At 41.4% G+C, this 19,453-nt stretch overlaps 1 non-coding gene across 1 annotated transcript; it reads right to left on the reverse strand.

The window, feature by feature from the left end:
• Positions 1 to 661: 661 nt before the first annotated feature.
• On the reverse strand, positions 662 to 738 carry LOC148316127 (small nucleolar RNA MBII-202). Its single transcript, XR_015840346.1, has one exon. It is a non-coding gene; the product is annotated as a small nucleolar RNA MBII-202 (small nucleolar RNA).
• Between the last annotated feature and the right edge of the window lie 18,715 nt (positions 739 to 19,453).

A 19,453-nucleotide genomic window follows, 5' to 3' on the forward strand; every position in this document is an offset into this window, starting at 1 on the left:
TAGAACAGCAATTTTTGCAACCTTTTAAAAGGCATTTTAAAATATCCCAATTGAGTAAATAATTTTGAATAGTAATATATGCTCAAAACATATATCTTCATCGTCATCATCATTATCGTTGTGTTCTTTCATTTTCTTTAGTCTCAGTTTCAGCCATTTTGCTGGCAGCGAGAGTGGGAGGGAACGAGGGATGGTGTAGGACTGAGAGTCGCCTGGTGGCCGAGAGCGTGCGTGACTGGCGATCAGTCCGGGATTCAAACCCACAAAGACTGAAAACCACACTCTTTCGTACAAAAGATAAAAGATAAAAAAGATAAAGATGTGGGAATTTCCTCCTTATTTCTTCTAAGTCCCCTTTCATGACCCAGTCGACACTCCAGGAAAGCCTCGCCAGCACCCAAACAGAACTCGCCAAAACGCAGGCTTCGCTCGCCCAGACCAGCCAAGAAAAAAATACAATATATATATATATATATATATATATATATATATACGGGGAGAGAGAGAGTGAAATTCATGTTATAACAAAAAAAACAAATTATTATTAAAACGTATTATTTTTTTATTCCCCAGCCATTCTTTTTGTATTTATTTAATTACTCCGACTATGCGTGCAGTGTCTGAATTCAAGTCATTCATAAAGCACATAATTATTTATTTGGGACAGAAAACATTCATCAGAAAAAAGGGTTCAATGCATTCATCAAGAAAATACAGAAATTCCGGAGATTGTCATCCTCTGACTGCCGGTGCAGAGCAGCAGGCAAGGCACAACAGAGAGTACACCGAATTGCCATTTTTAAGGTGCTGATGTACATAGCTTCCTTGTCACAACCAATGTAAATTTCCACCTTTATATAGTGTAAAAAGACATCCTGAAGCCTGGGCAGTTTAAGCAGCCCCCTTTTCAATGTGTGTTCACTGTGATAGGTCACGTCTGCGTGCAGCCAGGTTTCCGTGACGACGATCACACTGCTACCGCGCACAACGGCAGAAACTTGTGTCTTCAATGACGGCGTAATTAACTACTCAGCTGACTTGTATCTAAATCCAATAATCTCACCTCATAATCAGCTTTGTTTTATTGCCGAACAGTGCAACGGAGGAGCTTCCATTAGGGCAAACTTAGGGGCCGCTTGGCACCGGCGACGCTCCGAAAGAGAAAGACGTCAACCTAAAAAGTTTACCTATGATGACCACTGTGGCATTTACTTATTTGTACAAATGCATCTTTCGTAATACGCCGGCCGTCTAACCGCCACGCGGTAACGCGGCCTCTACGGACCGAGCACATACCGAGGCCCAGCCGACTTCCTCACCGATTTCCCCCTCGTTCAACGTCTTTCGTCCCGCTCTTCAGCCTTTAGCGAAGGTAGAAATTTACATTGGAAACGTTTGGTGCAGTGCAGTTTATTGAGGAATAATGCTGTTGTCCATCCATTTTTCTGAATATATATATATATATATATATATATATATTACATTACGATGTGCAACAACTAATTATCTGACTATCATTGCTTCCTATTGTTTTAAAAATACATTTCCAACCAACTTGGATTACATGGTGTGATTGGCAATAAAAGAATGCTTTCACTGCATCAAGGTAAAATGGGTTGTGCAACATTAAACTTTCAATTCTACTGAATAAAACTATTCTTGACTATATCATGTCAATTTTTATTTTATTTTTTTTTTGTTAAAAGCCGAGAGAAACAAACTAAAACAGACACCTCCATTGTTGGGGTATGAACTCAGAACTAAAACATTTTGAGAACAGGTGGTATACGAACAAATAAATCTAGGCCAACAATTACAAGGTCCCGCTGATTCCAATTCTAAATGTAGAAACATCAGCACAACAACAGTCGCGTTCCTGCAATCAGTGTTCGCTTCTCGTTCTCACTTGTGAGAGAGTTCCCACGGAGAATAATCAGACTCTGCGGCACCGTAATAGCCCGGCCCACAGGTCTATGCTGCAGCAGCTGCAGGCCCTGCAGGCTTTGCTGTCCGGAAAGGTGTCCAAGTCATGCCGTGTGGTGGGCACGCAGACGTCATCCTGCCTAATGGTACGATGCAAGCTCGTTGTATTCTTCACTTAGTAATTGTAATGACCCTAGATAATGTTCAATTGGATAGCGATACATATTTAACGTTGCATTGGACTGGTCGAATTAACGCACTCATTGATTTCCCCTTTTGAAGGTACAGTGGATATCGTAAGTCTACACACCCCTGTTCAAATGCCAGGTTCTTACAAGAAAATTGTTCACCATTAATGCGACCTATAACCTTTATTAAATCTAAACTCCCGGCGAAGTAAAATGGGAGTCAGCATTTAAATGGCTCCAGAGGAAGCCCGAAGGTTTTGTTCAAACACTGACCGGGAGCACATTTTGCCACATATACATTTTGTGGTTCGATGCAACCAAGCTATAATTCCGCAAGATATGTTTTGGCACAAATACAACACTGCTCGTCACTAAATGATCGTCAGATGGTACTGGGGCTTTAGTCAAGGTGATAGGAATTCTGAACTGTTTGAAATAGCTGTCAGTGTTACCGCAAAACCTTCAGCCTTCTGCTGAATAGCAAAATGAAAATGCCAGAAGCACTTTAAACCAACGTAGAGGTTTTAGGTCACATTAATTTTGGAAGAAGTTTTGAAATAATTTGTCTTGCCGTCAGCTATTTAACATCACAAAAAAAGTAATTTCAACAAGGGTGTGTGGTTATTTAATATCCATTGCAGTGTTTTCTTTTAAAAACTATAAATGATTTTCTTTGGCTTCATAAAATTGAATGTGAATGTGATATGTGCACCTCAAAAAACAAAATGATTTTTTTTTTTTTTTTTTTTAGAAAGTCGCAGCAACTTGCATGCAAACTTTGGTTAAATAATAAGATGCATGCATAGAGATTTTTTTTTTTCTAAAAACATTCCTTTTTTGTTTTTCTGTTTTTCTTTGCAGCTGTGAAGTCCCGACAAAGAGCACAATTGCTACGAGACATAACACAACATTGGATTGAAATTAATTGGAGGGTCTCATCAAAAAAAAAAAAAAGGCGCTACCATGAAGGTACTCATGTGGTTTGGAACATTTCCTGAACAGTATGCATCTCTGTTTATATTGTAGATGTTTTTCCGTCGTTGTTATTATTATTATTATTATTATTGTTGTGTCATTTACAAATAGCTGGCAGACCAATGCATAAAAAAATGGCAGATTACTTTTGTTTGCTGTCCAGCCTTGTGAAACTTGTACAGATGATTAAAAAAAGTTTGTATTAAAAGATTCCTCGTATTCATTATTAGCCACTTTGAGTTGAGAGACGTTGCAAACATTCTGTAATATTGTCAGACACTGACAGAAACACAGTGAGTAACCACAACATAGAATTTCACAGAGCTGTGTGGGTGGGTGGGTTTTTTTCTCATTTCAACCTATAGGGGAGTAAAAAAAAAAAAGTTGCGGTAAACGTGTGCCTTTGTTATAAAATGAATTTCACTCTCTCTCTCCCCGTATATATATATATATATATATATTTATTATATATATTGTATATTTTTTTTAAGCATTTTTGAAGGTGCGCCGCTACTTCGCGGATTTTCAGTTTTCGCGGGTGGTCTCGGTCCCCATTAACCGCGATAACCGAGGGTTCACTGTACTCCATAAAATTTACTTGTTAAAACAGTGCCTTTTAACACGGCAACAACTTTGCTCATTAAAACATAAGAGACTCAAGAGAAGAAAAAAAAGTTACCATCAGGTCAGTTTCTTTATTAATATAGCCTTTGGGGTTTTCATGGTTTAGAATTAAGAAGAGAAATTCTTGGACTATATACATCCAAATGCTAAAATTCTGTGGGTTTTTTTTCCTAGCATGGCAACACTATCAGACATGTTTCAGCTGGAGATTGCAACAGTTCACAGCATCATCAGCAAAATGATAATCAACGAGGAGCTCATGGTAACGTTACATAGCCTCTACTGACATGGATGCCTCCATTTAAAAAAAAATAAAAAAATTTTTTAATTGAATTATTTCCTGTATCATTTGCCTGCTGTCAGGCCTCTCTGGACCAGCCCACGCAAACTGTGGTGATGCACCGCACGGAGCCCACCTCCCTGCAGAACATGGCGCTGCAGCTGGCCGAGAAACTTGGCAGCTTGGTGGACCACCATTTCTAAAATAGAGAAAAACTGTAAACTCTCAAACTCTGGTCCTCAAGCGCTGCTTTCATGCATGTTTTACATTTTCTGGGGAAAAAAATTCATTTACGTAAAATATCCATGATGAGGTTATCACAAATGTAATCTGACAAAGCACCCCCTTCATCCTTTCTTGGACTTGTCTGTGTGTGTGTGTTGTCCCCGGGCTACCTATTGTTGTGACAGGTGCTCCACTTATAGAGTGTAAAAAGGATTTTTAACAAAACTGGCCTAATTCAACTAAGATACACCAAAATATTTTTTTAGAGTTCAAATATTTGGGAAAACGGTCATGCTCTGTCTTATTTTTGATCGCAGTGGTAGCGCCACCAACTGGTTAAAACAAATACAAATTATTTTCGTTGATGTTTTTCTCCGGGCAGGTTAACAAAATCTACCTTATATTTGCTCGGATGAGTGTTTAAGCCTTGAGGATGTCACAATAAAGTGCTAGTCAAGTGCGTTGGCTGCCAGAATGGCCGAGTGGTCTAAGGCGCCGCGTTCCGGACCCAGTCGCCCAGGCGTGTATGTGTGTGCATGCGATCACACGTGCGTTGCAATCGGGCCAAACAAGCACTTGACAGCAGCAGTCACATCCGTCAAGGGAATGACGCACCTCGGTGCCATCTCGGGGCTGGACACATTAAAAAAAGGACATGAGGTGCAACATTGCGAAGCGCCACTGCGAAACAAAGCACCGCCCTTTTGTGCACAGTTAGTTTGAGGTGAGCGCACGCAAAAACATCGAAGATCAAAGAGAGCGATTACAACAGTCTGAGTTGAAATATACTTTTATATTTTTTCCACATTAATTCTAAGATTTTACACCTTATGATGGATTCCATTTTCCCTTGCCCCTTTATGGAGCCAGGCCTTTATTTATTTATTTTTTTTTTAATTGAAGCGCAGGATGACTTGCTGTTTAAATATTGGAATGATTATTGTTTTTATTTTCTATTAACTGTTTTAATGTACTAACAACACAAAACAAGTGGTCACTTCAAAATTTGATGTGGCATTAGGGCCCGAGCAAGTGACCGCTGCGAGGTCCCTATTGTTTTTGTAGTTTTTCGTGAGCAATGGGAATTCAGTTATATTCAATCGTGATAGAAAAATAGTGTTCCAGACAGAGGATCAAGCGTGCATACGAACATTGCCATGCATAGGATTGAGAGACATTTTTTGGATAACACAAAGGTAGAATGTAGAGTCTGTGAGAAATAAAACAAGGAAAACATTCTATGCGCTGTGTCGATATAAAGGCGAGGCAGTTTCCAATTGTCAACATAAGCGACAGTTTGGTCAAAGACACAGCGCCAGCAGACAATGAATTTTCTAGCATCGGGGACGTCTGCGTGCAGCCAGATCCTGGAGCCTATCCCCGCTGTCTTCGATCGATCAATGACTTTCCAGGCTTCGCTTCTCACCAAAGCATGCAGCCCCATTGAAAGTATCAAGCAAGAACAAAGCAAATCATGGACAGATACTGCCATCTACGGCGATTTTTTCAGCGACCGCGGCGAGGTCCCTATTATCGTCGAAGCTAAGCTCTACCTCCAGCTTTGTTGGTCGCAGTAATCTATATTTTGCGTCTTTTTCCCATTTAGCTTCATTCTGTGTTTTTACACTATATAAAGGTGGAAATTTACATTGGAAACGTTTAGTTTGAAAAAACTGCATGAGATTATGATTAATTTTTGCTGGCGCAGGTGGTTGTTTGACCATATTTAACTTTCTTGCAATTTTTCTCAATTCCACAAATTTCTGTTCAGTGTATACATACAGTGAACCCTCGCTACTTCGCGGTTCACCTTTCGCAGCGGTCTTAAAAAATGCTTGTACAGTGCGACCGCGGCGAGGTCCCTATTGTTTTTGTAGAAAATATTATTACTTTTATTATTATTATTATTATTATTATTAGGGCCTGAGCAAACGCGGCGGCCGGGGGAATTTCCTCCTTATTTCTTCTAAGTCCCCTTTCCAGCGGGGAACATTCAAACATTGTATCCGACCGAACGGCATTAACAGAATTGTAACTTGGGAACTAAAATGTCTCTGTGTAACCAGCTTCTTTATAAACGAATAAAGGAAATATTTATTACCAAAAATTCAGATTCGAAAAGCAGTACATACGAAGTTTCCATCAGATGATGCCTACGATAGAACGCAACGCCTTAGACCGCTCTGCCGCCCCTACCAATATGGATTTGTTTTTAGGGCGAAAATAATTGTGGTCACACACTTTGGCGACAGCCTCGCGCTCCGCTCGTGCCCGGGCAGAAGAGGTGCTCCAATTTGGCTTAACTGTGAGAGGTCACTGCTCGGGCCCTAATAATAATAATAATAATAATTTCCCTTCTGCTTCTCCGTGTCAAAGGTCGTTCAGGTCGCAGTCTCCCGGGCACGGGCGGTGCCAAGCGGCCCCTAAGTTTAATGGAATGGAAGCAGCTGCACTCTAGCAGGAGCAGCTGTCAGCCACAACTCTCACTCAACGCAACGTGGTGGCTTTGGAGTCGTTATAAAATTTACAAAAAGCGAGGTGAAACACTCAACCAGGGCTGCTTTTTCGAACCCACCTTGAGATCCGTTCCCACTCAGTGGCAGTGCGAGCATTGGAAGTTGCGTTTCATTGGAGTGCGACCAAAACAGGTTCACTGTATTTTTTTCATTATCGAATTTTATTTTTTTCTATTCAAGTTTTGAGTTCATTTTCGCGGGTTCAGTGCTTCGCGGGTATAAAAAATATTCGGGGGCATTGTAGTTTCGCCGAGCGGCACGACGGGGCGCTGGAGCGGAAGATGTGTCCACCTTGGGATGGGTGACATATTGGGGGTTTCAAATCTTTGACCAGGGTGGCCGCGCCTTTATTTAATCTGGCCTGCCGAGTCTTGTGAATGTTCTCCAACAATACCTGGTAATGCTCTCTTTACTGTGTTTCCTTTGTTCTTGCTTGGTACTTTCAATGGGCTCTGTCTGAGGTGGGATTCGTCTGTTGGTCAGAAAGTCCTTAATCCAGATGTGTGTGAGGGCAGGGAGGCCGAGAGTGTCCAGTTTGGTCTCAATGGGGTAGAGGTCTGGGAATTTAAAGGGCCGTTTGAAAGACCTTGCTTCTGTGTCGGGTCATTAATTTGATTGTCCAGTATTTCCTTCATGAGATATTGCAACACTTAGAAAAAGTGTACAGCGCCAGCAGCCATAGCGAACAAGAAAGGAATCAAAGCCGATCCCCGATGTAGTCCAACCTCCACCAAAAATACTATAAGGTCATGGTGGATGACTTCTTGAGTACTGATTAATGTGAAGGACTACCGGAGCTTCCATTTGGGCAAACTTAGGGGCCGCTTGGCACCGCCTTATTCACGCTCTAATTTAAACTTTACATTTTTATTTACAATTTCAATTAAATGATTAAGACGTAAGCAAATGCGCTTTTATTGATATTTACAAACCATGCTCAGATGAGTATTGCATAATTGAACAAGGAACTGGCCTCAATTTCACTATTTAACACAAATTTAAGTCACGTTTGAAAAATCGAGGCTGTCAGTTATGAATGAATAAATAAATAAATGAAGAATGCCACCTTTCATTTCACAGGGCACACAGGACGGCGTACCAGCAGGTAAAAGTCGAAGTAATTAAATAAATACAAAAAGAAGTAATTGAATAAATACAAAAATAATGGCTGGGGAATAAAAAAATGATATATCTGCATGATTTTCCGGTTGCAAACGTTTGGTTTAGCTGTTATAAAAGTTTGGTTTTTTAGTGCTGTAAATGCATTTTCAGCTCGCGCTGTACACATTTGCAATGAGAGGCATTATCTCATAAGGGAAATATTGGGCAGTCACATTTATAGAGTGTAAAAATGCATCCTGAAGCCTGGGAAGTCATTAATTTGATTGTCCAGTATTTCCCTGATGAGATAATGCCTCACATAACAAATGTGTACAGTGCGAGCTGAAAATGCATTTTCAGCACTAAAAAAACAAACTTGTAATTGTTGAAATGGGCCATCCCATCTGTTTTGCGAATTTGCCACCAGGCAGTCGTATGGTGTAGAGTGTTTATTGCGATTGGGCCATTCTTTGTCACGGTTGTGAACAAGTACAGAAAGGGCATCAAAATGGAAAATATAACATGAACAAGGTTTATTCATTACGTTTAACGGGCCGCATGTCCTCCCCATCACGACACCACTGAGGGACTTAACTATGCGTACCCTGAATGTAATCCGCCATTACCAGTTGCCAGGATGGCGGAGTGGTCTAAGGCGTTGCGTTCAGGTCGCAGTCTCCCCACACCATCATGTGACACTCTGAAGAAGGCGAAAGACTTTCGTATTGTGACATCCTCAAGGCCTAAACACTCATCCGAGCAAATATAAGGTAGATTTTGTTAACCTGCCCGGAGAAAAACATCAACGAAAATAACCCCTAAATCTGTCTTCCAGAAAAAACAACAGTTAATTCTGTACTATCCGAGCAGATATAATCAACTACACTTGTACTCTCTATAATCAGATGTGGTTTTGATAACAATGAACACTTAAGAGGTTTTGTGAGGGGGCATTTTTTCTCAAGTCTTTATGGTGTCGTTCCTGTCACAAGAGTGACATTTATTTCCTTGAGAACATCCTTGCGATCTATCCATCCATTTTCTGAAGCACTTGGTTGTATTCTTTTTTCAAATTTGACAATATTGCCGGAGGAGGAGGGCATGCTCGCGTCACAGTTAAGCCGAAGAGTGTGACACACGCCCGCCCTCCTCCTCCGGAGCTTCCATTCGGGCAAACTCCGCAGGAGGCGTGGGTTCGAATCCCGCCTCAGACAGAGCCCATTGAAAGTACCAAGCAAGAACAAAGCAAACACAGTCAAGAGAGCATTACCAGTTGCCAGGATGCGATAAAGTTTCGACATGGTCACAATCGTCGTGGATAAAAAAGGGGGGAAAAAAATGTAATGATCGATTGAAGCAACGTGGTGTAATATTTAGCCCAGCGGGAGGGAGGGAGCAAAGCACGTGATTCTGGTTATTTATTTATTTATTTTTCCACGTCTAAGATCCAAATTCCCTTAACAGGTCCAAAACGACTAAAAATACATCTTTGTGCCCGTCCACAAAAATGAGTTTGACACCCCTGACCTAGGCCCAACCCCTAACCTTAATCCTAACCCTCACCCTAACTCCCTAAAAAGTGACCCTTGACACTTTGCACCTCTCACAAGTCAGTCAAGATAGAACGAATGAATCCAAATTGCTAGAAAATACAAATCCAAAGAAAGCGGGAAGAAAATAACAGAAGCTAGGCTAACTGTTAGCTTATGTGGTCATGAGCGACGGCGTGGTTTCAAACTATTCCCCGAATCGGTACTTTCTGATTTTTTACGATGGGTTGAAAAGACTCAAATTAAAGCAAGCCCGAATGGGCAAACACAACTGTCCAGAATATGCTGAGTCTCTCAAAAGCTACCGCCAAAGGACACTGTTGCTATATTTAAAGCAAATCGGGCCTGGAGTTGTGAAATTTCAAATCCATGCATGTATGATCGGTCCACGTGTACTCTGAGTACGTCTTTGTTAATTCCGATAGGTGACACAAACTTTTTCCTGAGTTTTTGTTTGGTTTGATGGGTCAATTGAGCAAATTTGCACCTGCGTGCCTGCATCCGTTTAGGCTTGTGATCTTCTACAGCTTTTCTCCGTCATTTTTAATGTCCGCTTTCCACTGTCTTGTTCCTCCACCTCACCAGCGTGCTGCTGTTTCAGGACAGCACCCACTGCATCCTGCACGCTCCGGGACGCTGCGTACCTCACATCATTGGTACCCTCACGGGCCGCATCCCCACGGAGAACTTGGCAGTCTCATCGGGCATGGCGAAAAATTTGATATTTTAACGTCTAATATGAACAGGAAGTGAGTTATGAATTTTTGAAAGTCCGACTTTTGCCCTTTTTTGCATGTTTACAGGGGTCATTCTTTTGTTCCAGCCAGAGTTCTGTGAAAAGTGTAATGTACACCAAAGCACTATTTCTGTGCATTACATAGACGACAAGTGGCGACTGCGCACCTACCCCGAAGGTTATATGAATTTAAATTTTTCAAATTATGATTTTTAAATTATGGGGAATATGTTGCCATTGAGTTGCACCAAACTTTGGATCGGTGAAAATCGTAATTAAAAAAAATAAATAAACACGTTCTTGGGGTGACCTTGACCTCCTAAAATTTGTCTCAGTAGTGCCCCAATTCAGCCCCGAAGCCAGTCGGAATGTCTATCAAGAAAAATAAAACACCAACAAATTCTCAAGGGGCTATGACCCTAAAAACACAGGCGAAGAGGAGAGTGGACGAAGAAGAGCACGTTCCCCCGGGCACGATTTGGGGCGACGTTTCGCGCGGTTCGTCCAGGAGCGGGGGACCCACTGATGCGGCCTATGTATGGCCACAAGATATCTGGAAAGAAAGATGGGTGACGCTTATCATGCAACTTTCACCTTGCAGGATTCAGTGGACATGCTTGAATAAAACACAATGTGTTTGTAACTACCACAATTTCGGTTGAAAACATTGATCACTAAATAGTATCGGTTTAAGGTTTTATGTTCGGGGACTCCAGACGCCACCTGCCCGCAGCGGTTTCATGGTGTTTGACCACACACATAACTCTAACGACTCGGCTCATCATTCCCGTTAAATAGCACCGACCTATGTCAGTGTCTTGATTTGACAGCGTCATATTTAGAACCTCATAATCAGCGTTGCTTAATAACTCTCCTGCACATGCTGCAGCAGTCATTAATTTGATTGTCCAATATTTGATCGGTCACCTGTGGTGTTGATCATGCTCTTGGGCGTTGCCGCAGGCAGATGGAGAAGAGAGAGTAGAGGGGGGGGGCCTAGCAACAGCACAGGAGTGCATAGATAATATCTGTTATTGTTTTTAAGGCTATAATGACATTTTCTGTCACATTTGTATATGTCACTGTACATTGTTAAGAAAATCGAAATTAAGATCCAAATTGCGATATCTGCCAAAAAAAAAAAATTGGACAGCCCTATTTTCGACTTGATGTTAGCGCATTGGAGCCTGGCTACTCTTATCGTTTCCTCACTCACCCGGTGAGGCGGGAAGGGCGAGCCCCCCGCGGACCGGGCGGCGCCCGCGGGAGACGGCCTCCCGGAGGCGGGCATGCTCGCGTCACAGTAAGCCGCAGAGGAGCACCTTCCCCGGGCACGGGCGGTGCCAAGCGGCCCCTAAGTTTGTTTAACCGAATGGAAGCTCCGGGGGTTCACTGTACTCCATAAAATTTACAAAAAGCGAGGTAGGGCCTGAGCAGCGACCGCTGCGAAGTCCCTATTGTTTTTGTAGAAATTATTATTATTATTATTTTTCCGATTGTTCGATCGCATTTTTGACCCCCGAAACATGCACAAAAACTCACCAAACTTGGCAGTCTCATCGGGCATGGCGAAAAATTTGATATTTTAACGTCTATTGCTTGGTACTTTCAATGGGCTCTGTCTGAGGCGGCGCGGCGGGGCGTTGGCCTCGGCCGCGTCGACCCGAGTCCGTACGGGCGAGCCCGGCCGCCCCCTCCAGTGCGGTGGGGGAGTGAAGGGTGTAAATATTAGATTTCTCACAACGACACGCCACAGCACTGTTTGTATAAATGCCCCACAAAATTACGCTCATCCCTAAAAGTAATATGTGTATATATATATATATATGTGTGTATATATATATATATATATATGATGTGTGTGTAAAGTTTCACGAGTTGTCGTTCATATTTAGAACCTCATAATCAGGCAAGATTATGGATAAGCGTGCGAGCGCGGTAAAAGCTGCTCCAACATAACACCGAGTTTTAGTGACGATAAAACGGGGACAGAAATTGCATGTCGCGACTATTTTGTAGTCAAAGGTGACCAGGGCGACTCGGAAAAGGCAGACGGGGCAGAAATTCGTCCTTGCACCTTAACTCTGCTAAAACAAAGGAGATTTTACGGCCAATGCTAACCGGTGCTGTCCGCCACATTTACGATTTTTAACGGGGGCTCAACATGTACAATCGGGTCGAGCTGTCGGGTGCGCCATTTTTTTTTTTTACCTTGCTGTCTAAGAATTATTTACAATCGGGCATGTTATTACACGTGGATATATAATATATGGGACAAGCTGTGACAGACAATGCAATAGAAAAAAAAAAAATCCATTACAACATTATTATTTTTTTATTCATATTCCAAACAACGCAATATTAATCAGAATGCCGATTGTTGTGACACATTTGTGACTGTGGTTATAGTTTCAGATTCTTGTTACGTATTTTTGGATTGAAGTATTTGCCACAATAAAGACAACATGTATAAAATGCAAAATTTTGAAAGGAATTCTCGCTTACGGCCATACTACCCTGAGAACGCCCGATCTCGTCCGATGTATATTTCCACCTTTATATAGTGTAAAAAGACATCCTGAAGCCTGGGCAGTAATGCCACCTTTCATTTCACTGTCATGATCCGTGACTGTCATGCCGCGCCTGGCGCGGCGACGTTCCATGGCCTGCCGCCGCTCCTCGCAACGCTCAGCTATAATATAACATCAATGTGACGATTATTATCATTTTTTTTATTGATTATGTTTGGCCAACAGAGACATCCTCAAGGCCTAAACACTCATCCGAGCAAATATTATTCTGGTAGTGATGGTGAAATACGTAAAGACCACCGGTTTAGTTTTGGATCAAAACAAGTTTTAATTTTTTTATTTGATAAAGCTTGGAAATTTTCCATTTAATGGATAGGAGTTGCATTAGTATCTACTTTTACTACAGAGTCTTTTTTAGAGCATGATTGAAGTCACCAGAGATAAGGAACAAGGCATTTGGGTTTTGATAACGAGCCCAAAGAAAAGTGTAGCTTATAATGATTGTTTGTTTTGCATAGGCTTTGTCCTCGGGGGAGCGTTTGGTGTTTTCACTGCAGGTATAGCGCGGATCCGATTCAGGCCAGATGGCGCCTGCGTTCACTCTGGCGCCGTCCTACAGGTACGATTGCACTTCACATGTAATGCAGATAATGTTTTGCACGGTGAACACGTGTCTTGGATAAAAACTATTTCCCTTATGAGATAATGCCTCTCATAGCAAATGTGTACAGCGCGAGCTGAAAATGCATTTACAGCACTAAACATCTAAAAAAAGAAACTTGAGTGAAACATATTTTGCAGTGTACTTATCATTGTTACATTTGGCATTTAAAAAATAAATAAAACAAAACCTATATTATGGTTCTCATACACAGCTTCGACAGTGTTGCTCCGCTGTGTGGCAGTTCATTAGTTGTATTGTGAACTTTTAAAGAATCTTTTTTTTTTTTTTTTGTGAATTGTAACTTTTTTAGAAACTGCTACAAGCCATGCTGAGAAGTAACAGCTGATTGTGTGTGTGCGTGTGTGTGTGCGCCCAAAGTGCAAGTGATGACAAAATGCATCCTGGCCCGGCACCTCTGTGTTTGCCAGTGGAGGTGTTAACAGAGGAAAGGCAGGTGTCAAGTGTGTGCGTGTGGCGCTAAAGGAGTCAAATTAATGACTTTCCAGGCTTCAGGATGCCTTTCTACACTATATAAAGGTGGAAATGTACATTGGAAACGTTTGGTTTAGCTGTTATAAAAGTTTACAGTCATCCGAGCATATATGAGGGCGACCTTGTTGAGTTGCACGGAGAAAAACATCCATTAGGTTTGTCTACGTGTTCCACTGTCAATAGCACACAAATGGAATTTTTGAAAGTCCAAATTAATGACTGCCCAGGCTTCAAAAAGTCACATGGTCAAATAGTCTTGCCGCGCGCAAGAGCCAGCCGGCCGAAGCATAACTGCCGCGTTTGTGGACACCCAGACGACATATATTCCCTAGAACGTCTCATCCTGCACGGTGCCCTTTTGACAAATCCAACGTTTCCAATGTAAATTTCCACCTTTATATAGTGTAAAAAGACATCCTGAAGCCTGGGCAAGGCGTCGCGACTCAGATAACGGATGGTTATTATATAAGTTCAGAACCAAAATACATTGGTTTTTTTTCTTCACCAGTCTGTGGAACCCCAGTCTGAGCTGGCCTACATAAGCGCTAAGCCTCATTAGCCACAGCCTCAAACCCTGCGAGGGTCTGCATGGGGAGGGTGCAATTACAGAGGTCAATCCACTGACGCTCGATGAGTTGTCTTTGTGGAGGAGGGCGGGTGTGTGTCACAGTTAAGCCGAATTGGAGCACCTCTTCCGCCCGGGCACGAGCGGAGCGCGAAGCTGTCAGTTATGAATGTATAAAAGAATAAATAAATAAATGAATAAAGAATGCCACCTTTCATTTCACAGGGCACACCGGACGGCGTACCAGCAGGTAAAAGTCGGAGTAATTAAATAAATACAAAAAGAATGGCTGGGGAATAAAAAAATAATACGTTTTAATAATAATTTAGTTTTTTTGTTATAACATGAATTTCACTCTCTCTCTCCCCGTATATATATATATATATATATATATATATATATGAAAGGATGTGCTCAACTAACGGCCTGGAAAAGATGAGCGGTTTCCAACACCGATGAGGTCTGTGAGGAGCAAAAAAAGAAAGGATACTAAAGCTGCGATCTGTAATTTCCAAGTGCCACAGGTTGATGCGAAGATCATCTGAGGACAGGTAAGTTTCACAATCACTGTTGACCGAGATGGAATTGATGTGGTAGGTGTGAGCGTTTATGCCTGTGAGTTGTTTGTGCAGCTCTGCAAGCTGTGCGGAGAAGAGAGGCACTGATTCAAATGTACTAAGGACCCGAGAAAGAGATTTTTGCGGGTCTAAAAAATATTCGGGGGCCAATTTAAACGTTTCTATCAGCAAAACATAATCTAGTAGTCACTTAACCAGTCGTCAAAATGGCCTGCAAATTAATGACTGCCCAGGCTTCAGGATGTCTTTTTACACTATATAAAGGTGGAAATTTACATTGGAAACGTTTGGTTTCGCTGTTATAAAAGTTTGGTTTTTTAGTGCTGAAAATGCATTCACTCTCTCTCTCCCCGTATATATATATATATATTTATATATTTATTATATATATTGTATATTTTTTTTAAGCATTGATGATCCTATCTTCCTCCGACTTTTACCTGCGCCTCTTAAGATACACTTGCGAGGCTGCACTGTTCGGCAATAAAACAACGCTGATTATGAGGTTCTAAATTTCCCTTATGAGATAATCTACTGCTATGCAACAAATTAGTACATATAATAAAAAAAAAAGCATAGCACAACATGAACATTACAAATCAGCAATCACTGACCACTGCAAAAGGGAAAACCACATCATGGACCGGGAAAGACGTCAAGGCATTTTAAACCTGACATAGAGAAAGCTAACAAAAGATATAAATATGCAGTTCTCCCCTAATAACAACTATTCTGTAGTTAGAATGACACAGCAGAAATGCGCCTGCTGTAAGTATCAAATAATTTAATGTCGGGTTTTGTTAGCAAATCGATATTTAAGGCCCGCCGAATTTGAAAAAAAACGCCCTTCGAAGGAAAGTCACAAAAATAGGGATAGAGTAAGATCAATTGGGTTTAAATTGGACTGATTAATTTTTTATTTTATTGGTGGTTTAAAGTTTCGATTCTCCTTTCACAACAGCACTTAGAAACCATAATCCTTGTCTTCGTTGCGCGGTCCGCTCTTCTGTGCGGATGACCCTGCCCTTCTCCCGGTCCATGATGTGGTTTTCCCTTTTGCAGTGGTCAGTGATTGCTGATTTGATTCCCAACAATACATCTCCTGACGGCATTTAAAACAATGAATAGGCTTTCTCTCATTTTACAACAAAACTAGCTAGCTAACTTGCTAGCTAAAAATTTCACTCTCTCTCTCCCCGTATATATATATATATATATATATATATTGTATTTTTTTTTTAAGCATTTTATTTTTTTTTTGTAGTGTGCAAAGATTGACTTTGGTACAAATTCATAAGTTGAAAAATGTTGGGATTCAAAACATGTTGGAAACTCTGTCAAATATCAATAATAAGAAGACAAAATTAACCTAATACAAATAAATGAATGCTTAATAACTCCCCTGCACATGCTCCTAAAAATCCATGGTCAAACTACGGCCCGGGGGCCACATGCGGCCCGTTAAACATTTTGATCCGGCCTGACAAAAGCAATATTTAGGTCAACCACAGTATTTAGAAAATAAAACAGTCACAAAGTTTCTTCATTTAGACATGCATGTTTTTTTGTTTGTTTGTTTTTTCTGGGCAAAATTTTGTTTTGGCAGCGTTGTTGGGAACGTGGCTAGAATGAGCTTGCAGTTAGTAAATCCTTAAATTTATAGTTAATTATTTTTTATATATAAATATATATATTTTTTTATATTCTGTTCTATTTCATTTTATCTTTGATTTAATCATTTTTTATTTTATATTTTCCATTGTTTTATTTTACTTATGTTATGTTTGTTTATTTTGTCTGTGTTTTCATTTTTATTTGCACGTTAGACCATTTTTCCCATTCAATAAAATTTCCATTACATCGACACATTCAGTGAAGGAACAAATCTCGACATTTGCTTTCATGTCTGAATATCACGAGAACCTCAAAAAAAATTTTTTTTTTAAATTGCCTTTTTAGCCGCAGAACCCCACGGAAACCCGTCACGTGCATAACTCCAACAACCCGATGCTCCTCAATCATCATCTAGAACAAATTGAGTGCCCGCCGTGCTCCCAGCCCGCGTGGCGATAAATTAATCCGCCGTCTCGCTCCCCGACGCTCGCCGATAGCGTTAAATGCTAGCCATTGATAGACGGTGACGAGCTCGCCCTTCACGACGTCCACGGGTTCACTGTACTCCATAAAATTTACAAAAAGCGAGCTTGCAATCCCCCTGGGTGAAAAGACAAGTTTGATAATGTCTAAATTTGACCCTCCCCCACAGATAGCAAGCAGCCGTCGGCGAAGTACAAATAATTGGGCAATAGTGTTGGGTCGTTCTTGAACGATTAATTTAAAATGAACAAATCTTTTCAGTGAACATGAGTGAATGGATCACTTTCTTAAGTGATTTGTTCTTTTCTCAGTTCAGTTGAGCTCAGCCTGACCTGCGTGTCGTCACTGGTCGCGAACGATCCTCTGGCCCACGTTTCGTCACCATGTCCCCAAACTGGTCACCCTTGCAAAAAAAAAAATAAAAAAATTATGATTTGTAGAATTTTTTTCCTCGACTCTCGACAAACGACTCTCTCTGCCGAATTTTGTGACGTTTTGGCAAAAGGCGTGGCTATTACGGCATTTTTGAGGACGAACGTTGTCTTGTTGTGATTCAATCGCACATAATGACGTAATGCGTTTATCAATCAGGTTGACTTCCGCATGAGGTCTGAAAGGCCCTGATTATCAACTCTTCTCCCCAAGGGGGCGCTGTGGAATCCGAGTCGTGGAATCTACCCGGGCAAGCGTTCAGGTCGCAGTCTCCCCAGGAGGCGTGGGTTCGAATCCCACCTCAGACAGAGCCCATTCTCAGCCGATGACAATATTCTCCACCGCATTTCAACAAAAGACTTACAGAAATCTCTGGCAGAAGCCAACATCTTGGTGTGCGGGTGGTCTCGGTCCCCATTAACCGCGATAACTCCTCCAAAAAGTCTTGACTGTCTATAGATGAATAAAACAATAATCTTTATGCTGGGTACAGTTTACAGTTTTATATCAGTCCAGAGACTTTGAATCACAATAAGTGCCGTCCATATTGCTGTGGGTGCCCTTCGAAATAAAAGTTTTCGTTTTTTTGTTTTTTTTCTTTTTATTTAAGTCACAGAGACCCACAGCAAAAGCATCAAAGTACCGTTCTGCTGTCGACGGTGTCGGCCCAGTTCCCCGGAGCCTACAAGCAGCAGCTCAAGTCATCACGTGACACGGAAACCTTTGAAAAACTGATGCACTCAACACTGACGGAAATGGGTTTACTTCCGTCACTGGGATTTATCCGCATTTTTGGGAGAATTTTGGGGTTTTGATTGTTTGTAATTTTTCCCAATGGATTTCAATGGGTGTCAATTAGACACACATTTTGGCCATTTATAGACCGGGCCGCTCCCAATCCCTGAATTTCACTCTCTCTCTCCCCGTATATATATATATATATATATATATATATATATATATATATATATATATCACCTGGCCTTTCTCTCCCTTTCTGCTGCCTCTGCCTCAGAAGAGCTTACTCAGATCTTTTGTAACACTTGAGGAATTCTCATTTTAGTGTTAGGGGAAAGTTTGTGTTTATATGTTCACACGGGATTATACCTAAACGATTTAATCAAGCTTTGCCCTTCGTCCTGATCCTAAAGGCTTCATCTGATTGCCTTAAAATTCTGTCTGTAGCATCTTAAGACCTGGGACAAACACTGGGGCTAATATCGCCTACATGTCCGTCCCGCCCGACGCCGTCGTCGTCCTTCTTCTGCCTCATGCCGCTGACCTCGTCGCAAGCGATCCGCAACTCTCTTGACTGTGTTTCCTTTGTTCTTGCTTGGTACCCATTGAAAGTACCAAGCAATAACCAAGGAAACACGGTGAAGAGAGCATTACCAGTTGCCAGGATGGCGGAGCGGCGGGTCATCATTGATCGCTTTATATTATCCCATACATGACTTTTGAAAGGAGCCAGTAAAAAAATGTTCGATTAATTTTAAAAGCGGGGGTCAGAATAAAAGGAAATGCATGCAAGAGCTCAGTGTAATTAAAAGTGGAGAACATTTTTGGAAATTTTATGATCTAGGTCTGGATCAATATATTTGCAGATAATGTATATTTATTGAAGGAGCTCTGTGCTCACCCAAATAGTTCTTCATGTTTTCGAGTGGTAGAACCAGAAACTTTCGACCTCTTGACCTGACACTCCCTTTGCCGTTATCTCCTTTAATGTTGCACTTTGGTACCTGGCTAATTGCAGTTGCACAATAATAAAGACATAAAAGTTTGTTCAATACAATTCAAGTCCAAGTGTCATCGATTGAACTCTGGCAACAGAAGCACAGCTCCAGGAAGTGCACTTTGGACTTTTTTAGGATGTCAAATCATCTGTCCACTTGTGACTGAGGCAGACGCACAGTGGCTCTCCTGAGAGTGAACGTTGGAAGCTTATTGACGGAGTCGGTGTCTTTGCGAATAAT

This window comes from Idiotropiscis lumnitzeri, chromosome 22 (genome assembly GCF_059441095.1).
Source record: "Idiotropiscis lumnitzeri isolate Australia: NSW breed Sydney's pygmy pipehorse chromosome 22, RoL_Ilum_1.0, whole genome shotgun sequence".
Lineage (NCBI taxonomy): Eukaryota > Metazoa > Chordata > Actinopteri > Syngnathiformes > Syngnathidae > Idiotropiscis > Idiotropiscis lumnitzeri.